The sequence below is a fragment of the Camelus bactrianus genome, chromosome 8, assembly GCF_048773025.1.
Source record: "Camelus bactrianus isolate YW-2024 breed Bactrian camel chromosome 8, ASM4877302v1, whole genome shotgun sequence".
Classification (NCBI taxonomy): domain Eukaryota; kingdom Metazoa; phylum Chordata; class Mammalia; order Artiodactyla; family Camelidae; genus Camelus; species Camelus bactrianus.
Genome location: NC_133546.1, coordinates 92,180,250 through 92,202,126, shown reverse-complemented (window position 1 = coordinate 92,202,126; position 21,877 = coordinate 92,180,250). Strand labels below are relative to the sequence as shown.

The 21,877-nt window shown below is 46.8% G+C and overlaps 1 pseudogene; it reads left to right on the top strand.

The window, feature by feature from the left end:
• The first annotated feature begins 18,719 nt into the window (after window positions 1-18,719).
• LOC141578297 (immunoglobulin gamma-1 heavy chain-like) lies at window positions 18,720-20,377 on the top strand (annotated as a pseudogene).
• The last annotated feature ends 1,500 nt before the right edge of the window (window positions 20,378-21,877 follow it).

The window sequence follows — 21,877 nt, the reverse complement described above, 5'->3', positions numbered from 1 at the left end:
ACAAGTTAAAGTCATGAGCTTGCCCCTGGAGACTCTGAGGTCTACCAAGTCAATTTTGCTGTGCAGATATCTTTAGGCACCTCAAACATCAGAAATTGGAAGAAAAACTGATTAACCCATAGGCTCGTCTTACTGGTTTGACTGGCCCACTAGCTCCCTGTATGACTTTGGGCAAGTCACTTAACCACTCTGAACCTCTGGTAAATGAAATCTCTTCCGTTCTGAAATTCCAGGCAAACAAAGTCCTAGACTAAAGCAGTTGCAGGGGGAGAGGAAAAGAAGATGACTACAAGAGTTACTGCAGGGACAACTGACTGGATGCCAAAAGATGCAAGAAAAGGAGAGACAGAGATGGAGGTAACTTTTCTAACCTAGAATTTAGGAGAATCGGTACCATTAACCAAGACAGAGAAGGAGGTGTTGCCAAAGAATTTGGGAGAGATAATGGGCTTCGTTGTGAATGTGAAGAATTTGAGGTGTTGTCCACATGGTATTTTGTTGGGCATTGATAAGTAAATCGTTGGACTAGACATTTATTTATATAGACACTGAACATAGATTTGAAGGTAAGAGAGCAGAGCCAGATGATTCATCAGATAACCCTTGAGATCTCTTCTGTCTCTGTGCCTCCCTGACCACCATCTCCATAGCAACGTGACTCACTGGTGGTGTTGGATTACCTCCCAGTGGATCAGCTGGTTTTCATGCTGCTGACAAAGGGCAGAGCACCCTCAGTATTTTCTGAATGAGCAGCAATGTGGCACTGGGGAGTTTAGGTAGTTTCTCCCACCCCTGTTCAGTGCTCCTTCCCTTTCTTTTTATACTCCTTTCTAATAAGCCCCACCTTGAACTTTTCCACATCTTGAAATTCCTTCCCTTAATTTTTCTCCCATTAGTCACTGCTCCTTCAGTGGGCAGCTCTTCACTATTTCATTCATCTTTTTCCCTATAGCCTCCAGTTTCATTCATACCCTTTCTCAGCCCCCATGGAAAGCTTCCTGCCTCCTTAATTACTGACCATCAGTAATTCTACCCTTCAATCTCTTGCATCCTTATTTTCATTATCAATAGCCAGTTTACCCCAGGCCTTGAATTAAGTGTTCTGTATGCATTAGCTCATTTAATTGTTACCATAATCCTGTGTGGTAGGTACAGGGATGGAACCAAGGTTTGGAATAACTGCATTACTGGCCTGAGTCCCACAGTGAATGGGGGGAGCAAGGAGTGGAACCCAGACTGTTCGATGCCACAGCCCACACTCTACTCACTCTACGTGTCACTGCTTTCTCTGGTCAGATAAGTGGTTTTATGATTCTTACCTTTGACCTACTTTGTCCTACTTTTCTGAAGTGTTCTCAGCATTTTCATTAATGAATACAACAATTAGTTAAGCAACTAACCCTTAGATACAGTTTTACAGGAAGCCCTTTTAGTTGTACATTATCACTCCCAAATCAACCAAACCCACACATCATATACACAAGGCATTCATCTACATTTAAAAATTCATTTCATTCCTGCTTATCTCAATTTAATGAAGCTAACAAGGAAGAGTTTACATATTAGGGGAGGAAAGCATTACAACAAGAATATGAGGCATAGACCCAATTTTGGTTAAAAAAAAAACACCCACTTGCATGAGATACAGATGTACAAGATACAAAGTAACTAAATAAAAGTAAACAACAGTGAATGATTACATATTCTAAAGAAAAACAAAAGCAGTAAACACCACAGGAATCCATGGAAGAGGAAAACTTTAAGGTTGAGTGGAATTAGGTGCCTGGAGGACAGATATCAGAGTGAAGACACAAATCAGTGTCTTCATCACTGACCATTATTTAGCAAGCACCACATGGGTTGGATATTAAATTAAAGTTATTGGGATAAAGAGATGTATAAGCTACTGTCTTTCTCTCAAATAGTTGGATTACGGAAAGGCCCAATTTAGAGATAGTGAAATAAGTAGCAATACGAAGAGGCACATAATACATGGATCAAGAGTTGCAGTAATTCTGAAAATGAAAGGAACTTATCCTAGCAACAGAGATAAGCACAGGGACAGAGAGTGAGCCATTAGGCACGGAGCAAAGGGCTCACTTGTTGTAATGATAGTTCTCTGTAAGTCAGGCAGTGAATACAATTGATACAAGGAGTGTAGAGGCAACTGGAGGAAACAGAAATGTGATTTGTGAGGGCAGGATATGAAGAGGGGCTACTTTTCCTAGTCAGCAGCATCAGAGAAGGCTTCCTGGTGGAGGAAAGTAGGTCACATGGGCCATAATGGTCAAGCAGCATTGGCAGGACCCTTCTGAGCAAAAGCACAGGTTAGAAGGTGCACTTGGAGTGTAGGGAGAAAGAACAGAACCTACAGGTCATTCACTATTGCTGTGAGAGCATGTGGAATGACCTCGAAGACACAGGTGGAGGCTGAATTGGAAGGGTCCAGGTGGCCACATTAGGGAGCCTGGACTTGATGTTGAACCACTGAAGGAAGTATGTCAAGCATCCTTCAGGTTGAGGGGCTGTAGGAATTCCATTTAGGTTGGGCCCAGCTTTCAACGAGCTTCATATGCCAAACTGAGAGTCTTTCCTCCATGTGAGTTTTCTATGATCACCATTCTTGTAGTTCAGAGAATAAACTGGGCACTAGACATTCCAAGAAAACAGCCCAACTCAAAGTAGAGCTGCTGAAAATTTATCAGCACCTAAAAGAACAGGATGACACAGTATTTCAAAGGGCTGTGTATGAAAGGTGTGCGTTCTCTGGAGTCTAATTTCAAAGCCCAGAGTGTCTCCTCCTCTGTGTCTCCCACTTATCACTAACTCAAAACAGGTCCAGAGAACACTCTTCACTTCCTCTTTTTCTCTATCATCAACCTTTCAGTTCGCCTTGAGTCTTTTTCTTTTTCCCACTTATGATGACCGCTTGGTCCTAATGTGGAGAATGCACAGCTGAATGCCATTTTCATCCACTGAGTGTCTGCCGTGTCCCAGGCATTGCTTTGGGCACTTTAAAGCATGATCGCGTTGACTCCTCATATCGACAGTCAAAGGTGAGTGCCGGTTCACAGATGGAGAGTCCAAGGCACAGACAGGATCAATAACTCTCCCTGGTTCACACAACTAGTGATGGACAGTGGTAGGAGTCACACAGGTTTTTCAAGTACAAATTCAAACACACCCTTCTCCATTTCAAACCCTTGGTTTGATGTCTCAGTGCTGTTATGATTAAAACCAAGTATCTTCGGCATGACATACAAAGACTAGCATGGTGATTCCCTGCCCTGTCTCTCTCTCACCTTACAAACAAACTCAGACAGCTAGCGTCCAGGGCTGGAGGTCCTGGACACTTTAGTATACAGTCTCCAGGTTTCCAAGCAGCTATTTAAGTTCCTTTATATACTGCAATTATAAATTGTACTCCAGCAGTTTCCGATATAAGTTAACAGTCTTTCTCACCAAGAAGATGGTCAACAAACAAAGAGCCTTTCAAAGGATGGTTGAGTCTGGGCTGGGTTCCTCATCTCTTGGTTTATTCGAGGTCTTCAGTGTGTCCCACCCTCCTCAGAGACTATCCTGTGCTATGGCACAAGGCTGCTTCCCTGTATAGGGGCCCTCACTCTCTACTGTCAGGAAGTCTATGGTCTTTCCTCCTGTTGAACTTGGCTGTATCACTAAGTGGCTCTGGGATTTCGTGTTGTCAAGTCTCCTTTCTAGGTTTCCTCCTCTAGGCATAACACTGCAGCCAGACTGTTGTCTCCAAAGTGTTGCTCCCTTCAAAAAGTTTAGAATTCCTTAAGGGCTTCACCCAGTATTAGAAAAGAGAACTCACAAGTTTATTAACTAGGACCCCATATTGCTATTGTCCGTTATAATTATTTAAACTTTCTATCTTTAGGACATTTATTGTTACTTCTTGTAAATGATAACTGTGGAGAAGGTCACAAGTTATTTAATGCCTTTAAATGTCATCCAAAGGTACTTTCCAGCTGAAAAATTCCATGATTTTACATTTGTATCAATTTCATGTCAGGCAGGATCAGAGGCTTGGTCAATATTATTTTTTCCACAGTGAAACTGTGTAAGGCAGGAGATCTTCCTTAAGCCAAAAAATGTGTATCCTTCACAATGGAAGAATAAATGAAATTATTACTTGTGAATCTGCTAAGGGTTCTTTCTTGATAAAAATATTAACCTCTTCTACTCTTTAGCAAGAACTTAATACACATATATAGGTGTTAGATTAAAATGTTTGTGAATTTTTGTGTCTTACAGTGATTTTCTATGAATTTATTTTCCATCTCCCAACTGGATCGTCTCCAAATGTTCTCAACGTTATATTTTCATGTATTCATCATCATTGAGATCTTTGGCTCCTTCATTTACTGTGCTCAGCCTCACCAATATTTCCATATGTCCTAGATCACTTTTTTTCTACAAAGAAAGTTCCCTCAGATATTTCAGTATTTGAAAGTGGTTGACACCAATAAAGAATTTACTCTCTGTTTACTTAAATATAAGGATCTACCCAAATTAAGACCTTCCATTTTTTATCTACTTATTTCTAACAAAAATCCAATTATACTTAAGTTGTGATAACTGCAACATATTATATCTAAGTAGTCACTATTAAATTGTTTCTAAATACTAACAATAAAAACTATAGTCCAGGTAAATTTTGGAACACCAAAGTAATCCAAAGGGGAATGAATTTTTAAAAAAATAGAGGGCACAGTGCTGCACATTTCAGTCTCCAGCTTCAGCAGGGAACTGCTCACAAGTTACCTTTTCCAATTTTGCTATTAACACAGGTTAATGTAAAACTACCTGCTGTGGGTGAAACACTCAGCCTCTGCAAACGGTCTCATTCTGAAACCATAGGTGTCATGGAAATTGCATTTCCCTGTATAGCTCATTGAAATGGAGATGGGATAGAATGGAGGAAAGGAATCTGCTTTCTAATGAGGCAAAATGAGATTCATTTGAACTGGGGCATGGACTGAAATGAAGGGAAAATCCAATCAGTGCCCTGTTTTTACATCCTTACAAGGTCTTTAAGCAGCTGAGCAGAGCAAAAGTACACCCATACTCAGAATGTCCCAAGTAGAACAGGAAATTATATTTAATATCTTGTAATAAACTATAATGGAAAAGAATTGAAAAAAAGAATATAGTCATGTACATATATATGTGTAACCAAATCACTTTGTTGTACACCTGAACCTAACACAATATTGTAAAATCAACTATACTTTAAAAAATGTCCCAAGTAGGATGCAAAATTCATAAGGAAATATTTTCAACATTTGTGAAATGGCCATATTGCTTATATTATACAATGTAAAGGGGAAAATGACTAACCTCAGAAGCAAATTTCTGTATTTTTCATCACCTGAGTTTTTTTTTTTTTATATAAACATAAGAAACCACTCCAACTGTTATAGAGAACATTTTGCAACCTTCACTATTGCATAGGACTCGGGTGACAGCAAGAACAGAGGTATTAAAGCAAGCACACACACCAACGACAAATGAAAACCACAGTAAAAACTTTATAACATATTAATCAGTGAAAAATGTATATCCTAAAAAATTGTGATATACTATGTAGCTATACTATATTCCAGTTCTACCATTTAAGTCCTTTTAAGACTTCGTGTCTATAATACAACCTAGTAGAGAAATGGTAGAAGAATGAAATTTTACACAATGGATCATGTGAAACAGAAACTTACGAAACCACATTTTCTAAATTCTTAATTTACATAGAATTATTTTTATTTTTGTCTTTTTAATTCTCCTGTATTTTACAATGAGAGCATTTTTAGGTTAGTGGTTCCCAGACTTAACTATCTCAGGACAAACTTCCCAGAGCGGTTGAGAGCTAACACAGAGTTGCCAAACTGCTCATTTTGCCAACAACAACAGTAACAAAAAGCTACCATTTCCATCATTTCAGAAAGGAAAGGAAATTTCAACACCAAAAATGTAGGAAATTCGTAATTTCAGAACAAAAGAAAGCTCTTCCCAGGAAACACTGTTTGTTAACCAGAGATTATTTTAAAGGATATATTTATAGTTTTATATAAATACAGAATTATTTACAACATTAACATTTATTTTATAATACAATGTATGTTAAGTTTCCTTGGTATAAGTTTTCTTTTAATATGGTAGCACTATATGTATCTGATACATTTGTATTTGATTTTGCTCATGAGGAAGAGCTGTAATGTACAACTTGTTTTGGTGTATCATTTTTATCACTACCACTGTCAAAAATTCCATTTCACTTTGATATGAGCAAAAATGAAATCAACAGTCTTAAAACTATTTCAATTAGTTTGAAATAGTCCAGGCAAACCAAGATGCTAAGGAACAACAGCTCCCACGTTCCTAAGCCCTTTCTTTCACCTTGCCCACAATGGGCAGGTAGGAAGACTAGTTGAGTGCCTGGGCCATAGGAAGTAAGCTAAGAGCACTCCCCAGTCGCTGCTCCTACTCTTCAGACAAAACTGTTACAGCCCTCCCTACCTTACAGAGGGAAGCTAGACATTTCTACACTTGGGGTTCTAAAGGCAAGTAAAAACTCTGTGCCTGACCAGTGTTGGGTACCACTGCTGTGGGTTATTTAGTCTTTGAATCTCTGAATGTCACATGGTCCAAAGCAGCCTGAGGGTAAGTGTGGTTGTAGGTTGAGTTCACATCCACCATAAAGCACCTTTCCATTTGTAAGCTAAGCAATGGAGAAAAAGCACTGGTTTTAGGGATAGAAATGCTAGCCTCAAGGCTCTGTTAAACATTTACTTGATTTCTTGATATTTTCTCATGCTTAGACTGGTGTTATAGTATTTGGGCAAGAAGACCATACAGGTAAAGACCACACATCCTATCAAGGGTACATACTATCAACATAACTTTATCCCTGTAAACATCAACCTTAATCATCTGGCTGAGGTTGTGTTTGTTATTTTCCCTGTTGCAAGATGATTGTCCCACAGCCCCTCCTTTCCACAATGTGCTGTTTGGGAGGAAGTCACCACGTGCAGCCCACACTTACGTGAACCACCTTCTACAGGGTGGAGTACCTACAGAAATTATTTGGATTTCTGGATAGGAGATTCATTTATTCTCTTCCATTTATTTATTTATTCAACTATTTATATCAGTATGTTGTCACTATTTTTTTAATTTAATTTTAATTTTTTTTTGGAGAGGAGGTAATTAGGTTTATTTACTTATTTATTTTTAAGGTACTGGGGATTGAACCCAGGACCTTGTGCATGCTAGACATGCACCCTCCCCCTGAACTATATGCTCCCCCAGTTGTCACTATTTTTTATTTTAGCTGTTTTAATACGTGTATTAGATAAGTGATGGTCTTAATTTACATTTCCCTTACTGGCTTACAATGTTGAACATATTTTCAAATGCGTATTTACCATCCATATATCCTCTCTGGTAAAAAATCATTTTTTTTTTTTTGCGAATTTTCAAGTTGGAATTTTTTTAATATTGAGCTTGAGAGTTACATATATATTCTAAATATTAGTCCTTTGTTAGATTATGTGATTTGCAAGCATTTCTCCCAGGCTTTAATTTGTCTTTTCATCCTCAACATGGCCTTTTGCAGAGCAAAACGTTTAAATTCTGATGAAGTCTGGTTTTTCTATTTCTTCTTTTATGGATTGTGCTTTTGGTAATGTATTGAAGAACTCTTCATCAAGTCCTATGTCCCAAAGACTCTCTTCTATGTCATCTTCTAAAGGTTTCACAGGCTTACATTTTACATTTAAATCCATGGTCCATTTTGAGTTAATTTTTGTATAAGGTATGAGGTTTAGGTGAAGGTTTACTTTTGACCATGAATGGCCAATGAGCCAAGACTATTTTTAAGGGATGAATGTGATGAATGTCGATGAATATGAACTCTGTGATGGATGAGGAAGAAAATGGAGATGAGGGGAAGCTTATGGATAATTCTAAATGGTAGATTTTACTGCTAAGGTAAAATAAGTATAGCTACAAAGCAAGTCAGCTGATTACTAAAAAGGAGGTAGTGGTTGGAGATTACAGAAAGGAAGCAGTTCCCGGTGATGTGAATAAAAGGTTCAGGGGATGCCAAGAGGGTGGGTAGCTGAGCTGAATGGAGGGGGATGAGGGAGTTAACGACCTGGGTATAGAGAAAGTCACCTGTGAGAGCTGAGGTCACAGGAAGACAGTGGGAGTGGGTGGAGAGGAAGTGCATAGGTCAGGGGCTCAAGTAAATTCCTTTCAATGAACAGTAATAAGAATAAGTCAAGGAAATGACAGGTCCAAGGTGGGAGGAAGGGGCAAGAGAGAGCAGTTTCAGGAAGGAGGGAGAGAAATGCTTTGCAGTCACCAATAAGGAGCCAGGGGGATGCTTTTTCTACTTCTCAAACTTAAGGTACAAGTGGACATGAGAAAGAAAAAAGAAAATAAATGACACAGAAAACTATGCTATCCCTCCAAGAGGCCGCAGGGGAAGAAATGTCTTCAGGAGACTTCTGGGTCTCTGTTAAGGCAAGCAGGGTAAGGAAATACTTGGAGAAAATGTTGCATTAGCTAATCACAGAGTGATGGGCAGGAGGGCAGCTGCAGAATCCCAGAAGTGCTGGGAGTGGGGAGAACTTGGAATCCAATCAGAGAGCAAAGCCCGAGGGATGGACAGGCTTGGACATCATGCAATTCTGAGGGACCCAATGGTGTTGGACTGAACCTGGAAGTTAAGAGAAGTAGTTCTGAGGGATCCTTAGAGAAGACGAGGATGAGCAAATGTTCACATCACCAAATGAGGTAACTCTGTGAAAGCACTTTGTTTACAAAACAACAGCTTAAAAAAAAAGCTGAGAAATATTAGATACATAGTAGGAGGCAAAAAAATATTACAGAAAGCAAGTTAATATGTCTGATCCTCACTGTCTAGAAGTTACTCATTTAGAACACAGGACAGTATGTTAGAGTATCTATTGGCCTAGATATAATGATTCCTTAGTTAGCCATAAAAATAGATATATGAACACACACCCACACTCACAAACACAATTTAGCCCAAAATGGTAAGGTCAGCAGCTATAAAACAAAATTACAGATGGTGTTTTAAGGCCTGGATTGGTTCAACCCATCTTCTCACTGGTTCCTGCCTCTTTCTTCTTTGTTCCAATTGCACTTTTCATCATGTTTTGACAGGTGAGGTTGTCCATGCAAAGAGATCCAACAAAAATATAGGAATGCCACCTTTGCCTCCTTATCTAGGACAGAGTAACCCTCCCTTTCCTCCTTGCAACAAAGCAGGCAAAATACATACTCTTCCCCTTGCCCCTTCACTGAGCAGAGGGAGGAATGTCGGTGGCACCATTGTTTCGCTTGCAGGGAGGGAATTTGTAGGCAGTCAATAGGTCAAATAGGTCAACTGGCCTCTCTGCTCATGATCATCCCTCCACCCAAACCCCTGCATGGTTCAGTCTTAGAATCCCTCAGACTTCAGCCAGCACAAACATGCCACAGCAAGAGGGATGGTGATTGTGTTTGCACCTGCAACTGGTTTAAGCACAGGCTTTGTTTGATCTTTAAAAAAAAAAAAAGAAGCTTTATTATTACATTATAGCTAAAAGAATTTAGCCTTTAACCTACAATTTGCCTGTTCTCAGTAATATAAACCTTTTTTTTTTTCCTTTCAGATAAGAGGGGAGGCCTGATGGAAATTTCTTCTTTCCCCTGGGGGTGAGGGAATTAACTCACAACTCTTTTGGACTCTGGTTTATACTAAAATAATAGAAAGGGGTCTTTGGTAACAGGGAAGAGGGAAAGAGAATCTCCTGGTATAAAAATGCAGAGAAATGCATGGTTAGAAGTGATTAATATCTGTGAGAGAAAGATGTTCCTCCTGTAGCTGCTCCACCTGAGGCCGCACCAGGTAAGCCATTTTCTTTTATGACCCTCCAGTGGGCAGAATGGAAGAGACTTGAACCCTCCCTCCACTGCCCAGCTCTACTGTGAGTTTGAGAGGTAGGTCTCCAGAGGGCCTGCTGAGAAGGAGAGGGCCAGCAGAGAACAAAAGGAGGCAGAAGAGAGACAAAGGTCCCTGTCGCCCACTGAAAAGGATTCTTATGGATTGATTTCCTTCAATGGAAAAAGCCCAAGAATGGCTTGCATCATCCTCTGAACCCTATGTACATGTCTGCCTACTCATCCAATAGCAGGGTTTTTTTTTCCCCCCAAGCAAGGACCTCTATGTTAGTGTTCTGTGCTGTGTATCAAATTAACACAAACTTAGTGACTTAAAACAACACACATTTATTATTTCATAGTTCCTGTGAGTCAGGAGTCTGGACACAGCTGAGCTGGGTCCTCTGCTCAGGATCTCATGAGGCTGCAGTCAAGATATTGGCCAAGGCTGAGTTCTCATCAGAGGCTTGCCTGAAAACAGATCTGCTTCCAAATTCCCTCAGGCTGTTGAGTTTATCTCCTTGCTACTGTAGGATTCATGGCAATTTGCTTCTTCAAAGTCAGCAAGAGGGAGAGTAAGAGACCTTGGTGTGAGTCTACTGGGAAGATGGACTTAATAACCCAACACAGTCACGAGTGACACTCCATCCTCTTTGCCATGGTCCATTGGTTAGAAGCAAGTCTCAGGTCCTACCTACACTCAAGGGGGAGGGATTATATGAACAGCAGGAGGCAGAAATCATGGGAGCCATGATAAAGCCTCTCTGCTCTGGGAACTAACTTCCTAGCCCTAAAAATTTACAGGTATGCCTAAGGAGTTATAGAAGCAAATATTTGTAGGAGAACCATAAAATGAAGGAGGATGTTTTGTATTTACACACACACTCACACACCCTAACCTAAAAATAAAGTTAGGAATTTTTCTTAGTGGTTGATGGCATGTGACTTTGCAGTCATACAGCATGGATTTGAATCTCTGATCTATGGTATAGTGGTTGCTTAATCTTACTAACCCTCAGTTCTCATCTTTAATATGAGAATAAGGGTACCCACCTTTGGGGTTATTGTGAGAATTAAATTGGTGAGGTAAATAAAACACTTAGCATAATGGAAGTGCTCAATAAGTCATCACCGTCATATCTAGGTAAGAGGCTTGTGTACCGGACCCAAGGATTTTTCAATGTGTTCTAAATGCAGAGAACTTAATCCCCAAGGCAGGGGGAGTTCCCCTCTGAGGCCTCAGAGGGTTGGGCACCAGTCTGCCTCCATGCTTCCCACAAAGCTGTGGCTGTCCTCCAACCTTCTGGTTGGCTCAGCCAGGGGTCTCTAATCTACCTTCTCCCGCATCTTCACCAATGGAACAAGTAAGCCTTTGCAATGCTGGATTCAGGGTCCCTGCAGAACTCCAAACTTCCCAGCTGGAATGCCTCAGGGAGGGCTTCCTTAGTCCAGATGCCCCCACCCACCCTGTTCCTAGGAAGAAACTCTGCGGTTATAATTGACCACAAACTTCCTATCTGCTGTCTGTTTGGTTCTCAGAACCTGTTTTCTGAGGTGGATCCACTCAGTGACTCACTCCCTGAATACTCACTCAACACTCAACACCTACCACGTGCCAGGCACTGGGCTCGTTTGGAGAGAGAGCAGTAATGAATACAGAATCCTTCCCTCAAGCAGGCCATCGACAAATGCAGAGGCCAACACAAGCCAGCAGAGCAAAACTGACCCTTGTCTTTGGACAGGCGCATTCCTGACACCTTACACAAATCCCTCAGTCTGTGAATATAAACGTTCAGACAGGCCCCTCGCTCTCTCCCACATCCCCGTTCCATCGAGACTCACACTCCCTGTGCAGTCTCACAGCACTTTTGCGTTTCCAGCTTTCACTACAGTTTGATGTCTCACTTGGTAAGCAATTTTTGTGCTAGCTGGAATCTTTACTAAAACAATTTCACAAATCACGTTTTCCTTTCTCCACAGAGTGTGTGTAGTGGACTAGTTCCTTCATCGGTATTGGGCATGGCCCAGCTGAATGTTCCACTTTCCACTTATTCCAAATTTCAGACGATTTTCTAAGAACCATCACCATCTTAGAGCTCATTACTTTTCCTTTATTCGTATCACCGGCACCCGCTGATATCCTTTTAAAAACTTTGTTTTCACAAAGAAATGAAGTGTTTATTATTTCAGAAGAGCTGTTCTACACACATCAGCAAGTAGAGAAGACAGAGCCATGCCGAGGTGTGCATGCTCTGTTGTGACCAGCGCGCTTCAGGAAACTGAAGTTCAGAGATTTTAGGCCATCTACCCAAGGTCATACAGCTAGTAAATATAGCGCAAGATTCAATCCCCAGTAGCCTAATGCAGCGTTGTCACCCAAGCATGAAGAGGGGTGTGTGGATCTGAGAACAAAGTTAACCAACTTATACTTTGTCCAAGCTTAGTCCTGGCTCCAAAGCCAAGGGGACAAGGCAAGATCAGTAGCCACAAAGTCCAATGGTTAGCCAGTCACCGTACTTTTGGGGTATCCACCACAGCCCAGCTCTGGATATGGGTAAATAAAAGATAACAATGGGCCTCTGTGCAGGGAGCTAATGCGGAAAAATCAAGAATAAAAGAGAGACAAAGGATAACCTAGCTAAGAAGGACTAGGGAACAGAGACAACTCTCAGATAACTGTTTGGATTGAGGAATAAGAGCCTTTCATCTGAGCAAAGCTTGTAATTCTGACTGTGAGTCTAGGTTCTCTAACAATGACAGGGACTGATGGCTGTGAAGGGCACGAATCAAAGACATAGTAGACTTATGTTTACTCTAGGGAAGGACTGCTGACCCTGCACAGGCCTTTGAAGCCGCCCTTGCTCCCACAGATCATAATGCACTATGAAGTAACGTCTTCAGAGAATAGGGGGGAAGTTGAAACATACACTCTAAGCCAGTTATTTCGCCAAGGCACTTCGAAGAAACATTTCCTCTGATCATTTTGACTTCTCATTAATAATAAATGTGGATATATTACTCACAGAAATTACTTGGAGATCTTGAGCAGATCGAGGCTTCAGTCTGACCCATCATCGGCACATTGGGGAGGATACAGTAGGGAAACACACACTGGCTCTTAAAGCTTCCACCTAGAAGTGACTCATGTCCCTCCTACTCACATTTCATTGGCCAGAGCAAGCCACATGGCCCGCCTAACTTCCAGGGCCATATGCTGGTATGGGGGGATAGATACTGACAAAACCTGGTGCCAGCACTGATGGCTACCACAAAGGCCAAGGGAAAGTAGGAATTTTTAGGAAGTCAAATGAAGGAGTATGGTCAAGAGAATAAGGCACTTAGGAGATTTGTTATTAAATTTTCATAGTAATTTCTCAGATGGAATAATCCCATAAAGACCTTCAACATGAACATCACAATTGTTTGAAGAACAGGTGTCCCAATCTGGGAAAATCATCAAGGAAAAAACTCAAAATTGTGAAATTTATGTAACTGGGATAAGGGCAATTTTCTCAAGTGGAAGAGGAGGAAACACCATTCGTCTGCTGTCTGGATCACTGATGAGAATGCTAAGAAAACTGTAGGACTCTGCAAAGGAAGACTACCAAAACTCAGATGGCACCATTAACCTTTTATCCCTCGAACTTGCCTATCGCCTTGCTATATCTTCAAGCAATTTCAAAGCATTTTACTATATAATCATATCTAGAACTTCAAATCACCTGACAATGACCATTTATGTTTGTTCACTTATTACTTTATTCAACAAACAGTTATTGTCAGGGCCTATGACATGCAGTAGACTTCCCTAGACACGAGGGGTACAAAGATAAGACATGGTCTTTACCCTTGGGGCACTGATTAATAAATGCAATGGAGGATAAAGACCAAGGATTAGAAAATTATAGAGTTGTGTATCCAGGTATACATATATGTACCACATATGGGAGAGCTGTTAGGGCTAACATTTATTAAGACCACCACCTGCCTTGGAATGGAGCAGTGAACATATATGATCCACCCAATACGTAGGGCCATGTCTTAGAACTGTGCAAAGGTGTATACTGCACAACTCCAGGGTTCACCATTCCCATGTATGCTTCTTAGATTTGGATGGATGCCAGTTAGGTGTCTTGAACAGGGGTGCCTCTGTTTCCTCCAAAGTCATCACTGGGACTAACAGCAGGATGGCCAGCATCTAACCAACATTTAGCATTCTGCAATACCTTCATTATATTCATATATATTTATTCTAATTTTTATTAGTTTTGATGTAATGGTAATCTCTAACTAACTGAACCAATTTTTTCAATAATCATCGATTATACAGCTAGTCCAAGACTGTTTTAGCTACACTGGAAGTCCTCGTGGCTAAAACCATAAGCCACTATCGTTGACCTCAAAAAACTTTTAAACTAACCAGAGAAGAAATAAAAAACACATAAATCAATTAGAGATTAGTCATTTCTAACCTGTGTAACACTGAGTCTAAGAACAATCCGGGTTGTGAAAACCAAGAGATCAACCTTAGATGGGATTTCATCTTAAGCTTGAAGGATATAGAATATTTAGATAGACTGGAGGGAGGAGACTCATGAGAACACATGACTCTCAGTCTTTGTCCCTTCCTTCCAGGGAAACACACCTCAAAACTCACACCTTACTCATGGACATTAGCAGCTGCCCCTGTATTATAGCAGAGAGGGCAATACAGCTGAAAAAGGGTAGTGAACTCTGCTCCTTATCCCCCTCCCCAACCTGCTTCTTCCAACACATCACTTACCCTGTGTCATTCCCCTGGATTCCTTTTGGACAGAGCAATTCCTTCTACTGTTATCTTGTAGTGCATAAGAAGACAGGGAGGCTACTACACTGATTCTCAAAGTGGGTACCCAATCATCAACATGAATATTATCTGTGAACTTGTTAGAAATGCAAATCTTTGGGCCCCACCCCAGAGCCAGTGAAACTCTGAAGGTGGAGCCCAGCAATCTACGGCTTAATGAGCCCTCCAGGTGATTCTCATGTACACCAATGTTTGAGAACCAGTGGGCTCATCAGACATCCTGAGTTCAAATTCTAGCTCTTTTGGCACTCACAGGTTCCATGGCTAAACCCAGTGGTTAATTTGGCTAAATCTCAAAAGTGTATACCCGTAGTGCTCACACTCATGGGGACATTGTGGAGAATAAATGCTATGAACATGGGTGTTCAAATACCTCTTTATGTTTCTTCTTACAGTTCTTGTGGGTATATACCCAGAAGTGGAACTGCTGGTGGTCTAATAATCTTAACAGTTCCTCATATTTATTAGAGAAGCCTTTCTCTCCTGGCTCCTCTGTCAAGCTGCTATGTCTGTGGCTACCAGTGAGCAGACACCATCCTCTTTCTGTATCTAGGACAATGGTGTAGGATTGCCTTGCAGTCTTTAAAAATCTGAAACTGGGTGGGTAAGAGCAAGTATTCCACTAAAACACATCTCCTCCTACCCTAAACTCCATTTCACCATAGTGAAGTGCTTTTCTGCCCTATCTACAGATACAATGGACTCAGAAAACTTTATTTTTTTCCATCCCACTGCTGATAAGGTCCAGAGAATAAAGAGGGATTATAGGGTCAACTGTCTGCTATGATAACTTATTTTTCCTCCAGTTGTTTCCAACTAAACATACACTATCATTAGCTTTGACTGTGGTCATCACTTTGGCTTCAGGCTTAATCTATTTTGACTAGGAATATTGTCCTCGGAAACACTACAATTTCCTGAAGAGACTGCAAATCAGTAGTCTTGCCTGAAATCATACGTGGCCATTATCTTTCCTCTGATTAAAGATGTACAAACATCTCTGGGGCCCTGTCCCTGAGTTGGGGTCTCCCCTTCATTACCCCCCTGCACTCTGTCTGTCCCTGTCCCTCCTGGACCCTCTTGGAGTCCCATCCCTGAGGTGGGTGTCTCCCTTTGATTACCCCCTGCACTAAGTCCCTGCACCTCCTGTACACTCTGTGGAGTCCTGTCCCTGAGTTGGGGTCTCCCTTTCATTGCCCCCCTGCACTCTGTCCCTGTTCCTTCTGGACCCTCTGTGGGGTCCCTGAGGTGGGGTCTCCCCTTCATTGCCCCCCTGAACTCTGTCTGTCCCTGTCCCTCCTGGAACCTTTGTCGGGTCCCATTCCTGAGGTGGGGTCTGGTGTGTTCTGACCCAGGTTCCAGGCCTCAGAGACCCCAAAGAATGTCCAGGATGGACAGGGACATACACTGCAGGGTGGAAATGAAAGGGAGACCCCCACCTAAGGGACAGGACCCCACAGAGGTTCCAGGAGGACAGGGACAGACAGAGTGCAGGGGGCAATGATGTCGAGAACCACCTCAGGGTCGGGACCCCACAGATGGTCCTGGAGGACAGGGACAGACAGAGTGCAGGGTGGCAATGAAGGGGAGACCCCTCCTCAGGGACACCACAGAGAGTCTAGGAGGGACACGGACAGACATAGTGCAGGGGGGAAATGTAGGGGAGACCCCACCTCAGGGACAGGACCCCACAGAGGGTCCAGGAGCACCTGAGCCAGCACAGGGGAAGGCAAGCTGCCCAGGGGTCGTGCTGCCCACCCAGCACAAGGATGAGGGAGCCCTGGCAGGGGCTCGCCCTCTCCAACAGAGCTGGTTCATCAGAGGCCAACTGAGCTGAGCTGGGCTGCCAGGCCTTCAGGGAGCGTGTCCCGATCAGTGGGCAGAAGCCTGCCCCGGGCTGCACTGGGCTAGTTGTGCCAGAGACACAGGGCTGGCCTGGGTTCCCGAGAGCTTGGAGCTGGCAGTACAGGGGCTGCACACCAGCTCCACTGGCTACAGGAGGGGCGATGGGAGCCAGGGCGCAGGTCAGGACTAGGAGCTGGGAGCAGGTGGGTGCAGAGACACAGACCAGCACCTGGAGGGAACTAAGGAACAGGGGAGACTTCTGGGGGCTCAGGGAGCAAAGAAGAGGCTTAAGGTACCCAAGGGCCAGGAGCTCTGCTGGGAGAGGACCAGGGTGGGACAGAGACTCTGCCAGGGGACAGCTGCCCAGAAAGGGAGGGGCACCTAGCAGCTCCAGGGAGAAGGGCCCAGGAGCAGAGCGGAACGAGGGGGGTGACCTGCAGCAGGTCAGAAGGCACGGGCTGCTAAGGGCCAGCACCCCAGGGACAAGGCTCAGGGAGGCCACAGGTGAGCAGGTGACTGAAGACCAGGAAGGCAGGGGGCTTCTCAGGAACATGGAGAAAGCAAGTAGAGCATGTGCGGGTGAGCAGGGGCCGGGAGGGCAGGGCGGCCGCTCCAGCATCTCCAGGAAGCAGGTAGGGCTTGTGCAGGTGGACAAGGGGCTGGGAGGGCAAGCAGCTGACCCAGGAAATCCAAAGAGCAAAGCCAGTCTTGGGAAAGAAATTCCCGGACTGGATCTGAACTAGGCTGAGGGCTCTGGGGCTGGCCAGAGGGGCTGTGGCTCCAGGGACAAGGGTCAGAGAGGGTGTAGGTGAGCAGGGGGCTGCACCAGGAGGGCAGGGGGCTGCCACAGGGGCTCAGAGAAAGCACATAGACCTTGTGGAGGTGAGCAGGGGGCTGCTGCAGGAGCCCAGGGACATGGCAGAGAGTTTGAGCTAAGGTCTGAGTAGCTGAGCAGGCCCAGCTGAGGGCTCCTGGGACAGCAGAACCCTTGAGCCCCTGAGGGGCTGGCCGGATGGCATCCTGGGGTGGAGAGAGGGACTTCTGTGGGAATGAAGGAGAGGGGTCACCCCTGAGGGGACCCAATGGGCCCCAGTCCTTGGGCTCAAGGGCCCGTGGCGGGCTGGGAAAGGAGGGGTGGACGTGCCATAGCCTTTTGGGGTGAAACAGACCCTGGACCCCACAGAGGGAAGGAAAGCGTGGGGCTCGTTCAGGGCCTGAGCTGGGCTGCCAGCCGGAGCAGAGCAGATGGGTCCGGGTGAGAGGAGACAGGCCCAGCCAGCGATGTGCCCGGGCTGCTGGCACCGAACAGGCGAGGAAGGTGGGGGCAGTGTGGGGCCCCAAACTGTGCTGAGGGATGAGCTGGACTGAGGAAGGACAAGGGCAGAAGGAAAGCAGGGACCTGAGAGCCACGAGCTGGGGTGGGGTCAGAGGCCCTGGTGGGAGGGGGAAGTGAGCCGAGGGGCTGCAGCTGGAGGTCCAGAAGAGGGACCGGAGCCCCCCAAGGCACAGACTCGCAGCCGGGCTGAGGCCACAGGGATGAAAGGGGGGGGCCAAGGAGGAGGCCTGCAGGGACAGAGTCTGGGGGGGCCAGGGCCCAGGTGCTCTGGCTGCAGAGCTGACCCAGAAGACACGGGCCCGGAGGGCAAAGAGCAGGCCAGGCAAGGGGCCACGAGCAGGCTTTGGGTGGTGGAGGCCCACCACGCCAAGGACAGACCCGCTCACCCAGGGCAGGGCCGGGCTGGGGCAGCAGGACGGTGAGCTCAGGGGACCAGCGGACGCTGGCCGGGAGCAGGCAGCACTGGTCAGGACTCAGACACAGGGCTCAGTCAGGCCAGGCACTTGCAGGAGGTTAGGGACCTGGGGGGCTGTCACCCAGGTGATCACCCAGCTCTGACCCACAGCTGCAGAGGCACGAGGCCCCAGGTGGTGAGGGCCCTGCCGGCCAGCTGGTTTGCAGACATTCTGGAAGCACGTGGGTGCTGGGCTCAGGGGTGCCCAGACCTGGGCACGTGACACCCTGCCCGGACCCTCCCAGGGGTGAAGCCCCGATGGTCACATGGCCTGCTTTCTTGCAGGCTCCAGCAAGGCCACTTCAGTTTATCCTCCAACTGCTGGATGTGGGGACACGCCTGGCTCCACGGTGCCCTTCGGCTGCCTGGTCTGGGGCTACATCCCTGAGCTGGTGACGGTGACCTGGAACTCGGGCGCCCTGTCCAGCGGCATCCACAATTCCCATCCATTCTCATGTCCTCGGGGCTCTACTCCCTCAGCAGCTTGGCGACGATGCCCGCCAGCAGCTCGGCCGGCAAGACCTTCATCTGCAACGTAGCCCACCCGGCCAGCAGCACCAAGGCGGACAAGCTTGTGGGCAAGAGGACAGGCCTCAGGGAGGGCGTCCACTCCCAGACAGGACCGAGGCCAGCCCTCCTCCTGGCTCGAACCACATGCCAGGATGGCGACCTCTGCCCAGGGTATCAGAGGAGATGCGGTCTCCTCACCTGAAGGCCTCCCAGGCTATGTGAGGGGTCCTCTGGGTATTTCCACCAGGTTCAAGGTGGTCACAGGCTGGACAACTCTAACCCACAGAACTGGTGCTGATCTGCACCTTCCACAACCTGTCCCTGACCTAAACTCCACCCAGGGCCATCTCCCGCCCACAGTAACCCCCATCTGCTCTCTCTGCAGCGCTCCACAGCGAAGACCACAGCTCCCAGTGTCCCAAATGCCCAGGTAAGGGAGCCAGGCTACACCCTCCATCACAAGGAAGTGACCAGACACCAGGCCCCGCCTGATGAGGGCAACATGTGCCCTACAGGAGGCCCGTCCAGGTGCTGACCCACATCTTGTTTCCCCCACCAGCCCCTGAGCTCCTTGGAGGGCCCACGGTCTTCATCTTCCCCCCGAAACCCAAGGACGTCCTCTCCAGCACCCGAACACCTGAGGTCACGTGCCTTGTGGTGGACGTGGGTAAGGAAGACCCTGAGATTGAGTTCAGCTTGTCCGTGGATGACACAGAGGTACACACAGCTGAGACAAAGCCAAAGGAGGAACAGTTCAACAGCACGTACCGCGTGGTCAGCGTCCTGCCCATCCAGCACCAGGACTGGCTGACGGGGAAGGAGTTCAAGTGCAAGGTCAACAACAAAGCTCTCCCGGCCCCCATCGAGAGGACCATCTCCAAGGCCAAAGGTGGGATGGACAAAGGGCATGGGAGGGTCCTTTGGGGCTGCTCAGAGTGACCGTCATGCTCGCAGACACACCTGTCCCCACAGGGCAGGCCCGGGAGCCGCAGGTGTACACCCTGGCCCCACACCAGGAAGACCTGGCCAAGGACACTGTGAGCGTAACCTGCCTGATCAAAGGCTTCTACCCACCTGACATCAACGCTGAGTGGCAGAGGAACGGGCGGCCGGAGGCAGAGGGCGCCTACGCCACCACGCTGCCCCAGCCGGACAACGCCGGGACCTGCTTCCTCCACAGCAAGCTCTCGGTGGGAAAGAACACGTGGCAGCGGGGAGAAGTCTTCACCTGTGTGGTGATGCACGAGGCTCTACACAATCACTCCACCCAGAAATCCATCTCCCAGTCTCCGGGTAAATGAGCCTCACCCCGGCACCCAAGCGATCCCCCCTCCCCGAGGCTCTCAGGGTCCCACGTGGATGCCTGAGCCCCACCCCTGTGTACATACCTCCCGGGCCAGCATGAAATAAAACACCCAGTACCTCCCTGGGGCCCTGCAACACTGTCATGGTTCTTTCCGTGCAGAGCTCCGGCGCCCGCCGGGCCTGCGGGAGGCGGGGGCAGGCCAGGCTCTGAGGACAAACTTGGTGCCAACGGAGGCAGGCAGCAGCCCAAGGCCAGAGAGGGGGCTCTGCTAGAGGCAGCCGCTCCCCAGGGTCCAGGGTCCGGCCAGCACCTACTCAGGCTGGAGTGCGTAGAGGGGACTGGTAGAGCCTCCCAGGGACCCTCACGGAAATGTGTGCACGGTTCTTCCCACCTCTGTCCAAGCCCAACTGTGGGACAGTGGCAGGTCCTTGTCCCCGCAGTTCCCATCCCCGGGGCCTCGAGGGTCCACGTGCTGACACCCTATCAACATGGGAGCCACACCTCGCCGGCGATGGGGGCACAGGCCTCCTGCTCCCAGGACACACGGAGATCAGGCCCCACCTTCCCGCAGGCGAGGTGCTCGGGGCCAGACCTGTAACCTCGAGGGGACACTCACCCAGGCCCACAGGAAACAAGCCCTCTCATGGAGCACACCAGCCTGCACACCCCTCATCCACCTGCAAATTCACGCACATGCATGTGCCTGTGCAACTGCACACAAGGGCACAACCACACAAGTGCACACAAGCCAGCCTTGCTCACTGGGTCCTCAACGGGGTACCCGCCCGGGGCCAGACCAGAGCCTGGAACTGGGTCTCATGAACCCTCTGTGGACACCAGCTTGGTCCCCACTCGTCAAAGCCCCAGCAGCACTGACCACATTCTGACCACACTGGCCAGCTCAGACCCCCTCCCCTCCTCCCCCCAGGACACCCACACCCCCTGCTCAACAGACAGAGACCCAACACCCCACTGGTCCCTAGCACGCCCACCCCACCCCTCGGGCACACAGGGACACCCCAAGGTTGCCTCCGCCCTTCCCTGCAGTAGGGCCCACCACAGACCTGCTCTGCAGACCACTGCCGTCTAGGCCTGGCCTCCGGTGGGAGGGAAGGCAGGGGTCAGGGCACCCTCTCCCCAGAGGACCCCATGAAAGGCACCGCAGAGTAGAGGACGAGGGACATCCACTGGCCAGGCCGAGATCTGGGCCCAAGGAGTCTGGCCACGACTGAAGCCCAAGCTGGAGGAATGGGGGACACGAGGTAGGTGCCCAGGGATTGACCTCAGGGAACCATTGATCCAGCCCCCCAAGGTGATCCTAGTGCCCCATCCGCCCTGTCACAGAGGGACCCACCCCCAGGCGCCACTGACCCTGCCCTTCCTGTATATGACTGGCCCCAGTCTTCCAATAGCATAATCCACTGGTTTGGTCCATTTGTTTTCTTCATTAATAAAATTATAAGCATGTGAAATAAACCCTGCCAGCTAAAATGAGGCCCTCTTTTAAAATCTACCTTTTACCAATTTCTGTTGATACCGTCATGTGGGGAAAGGTTCATAAAGAAGTTAAAAGGTACAAGTTTTTGAAAGTTAGATTTATTCAATTTC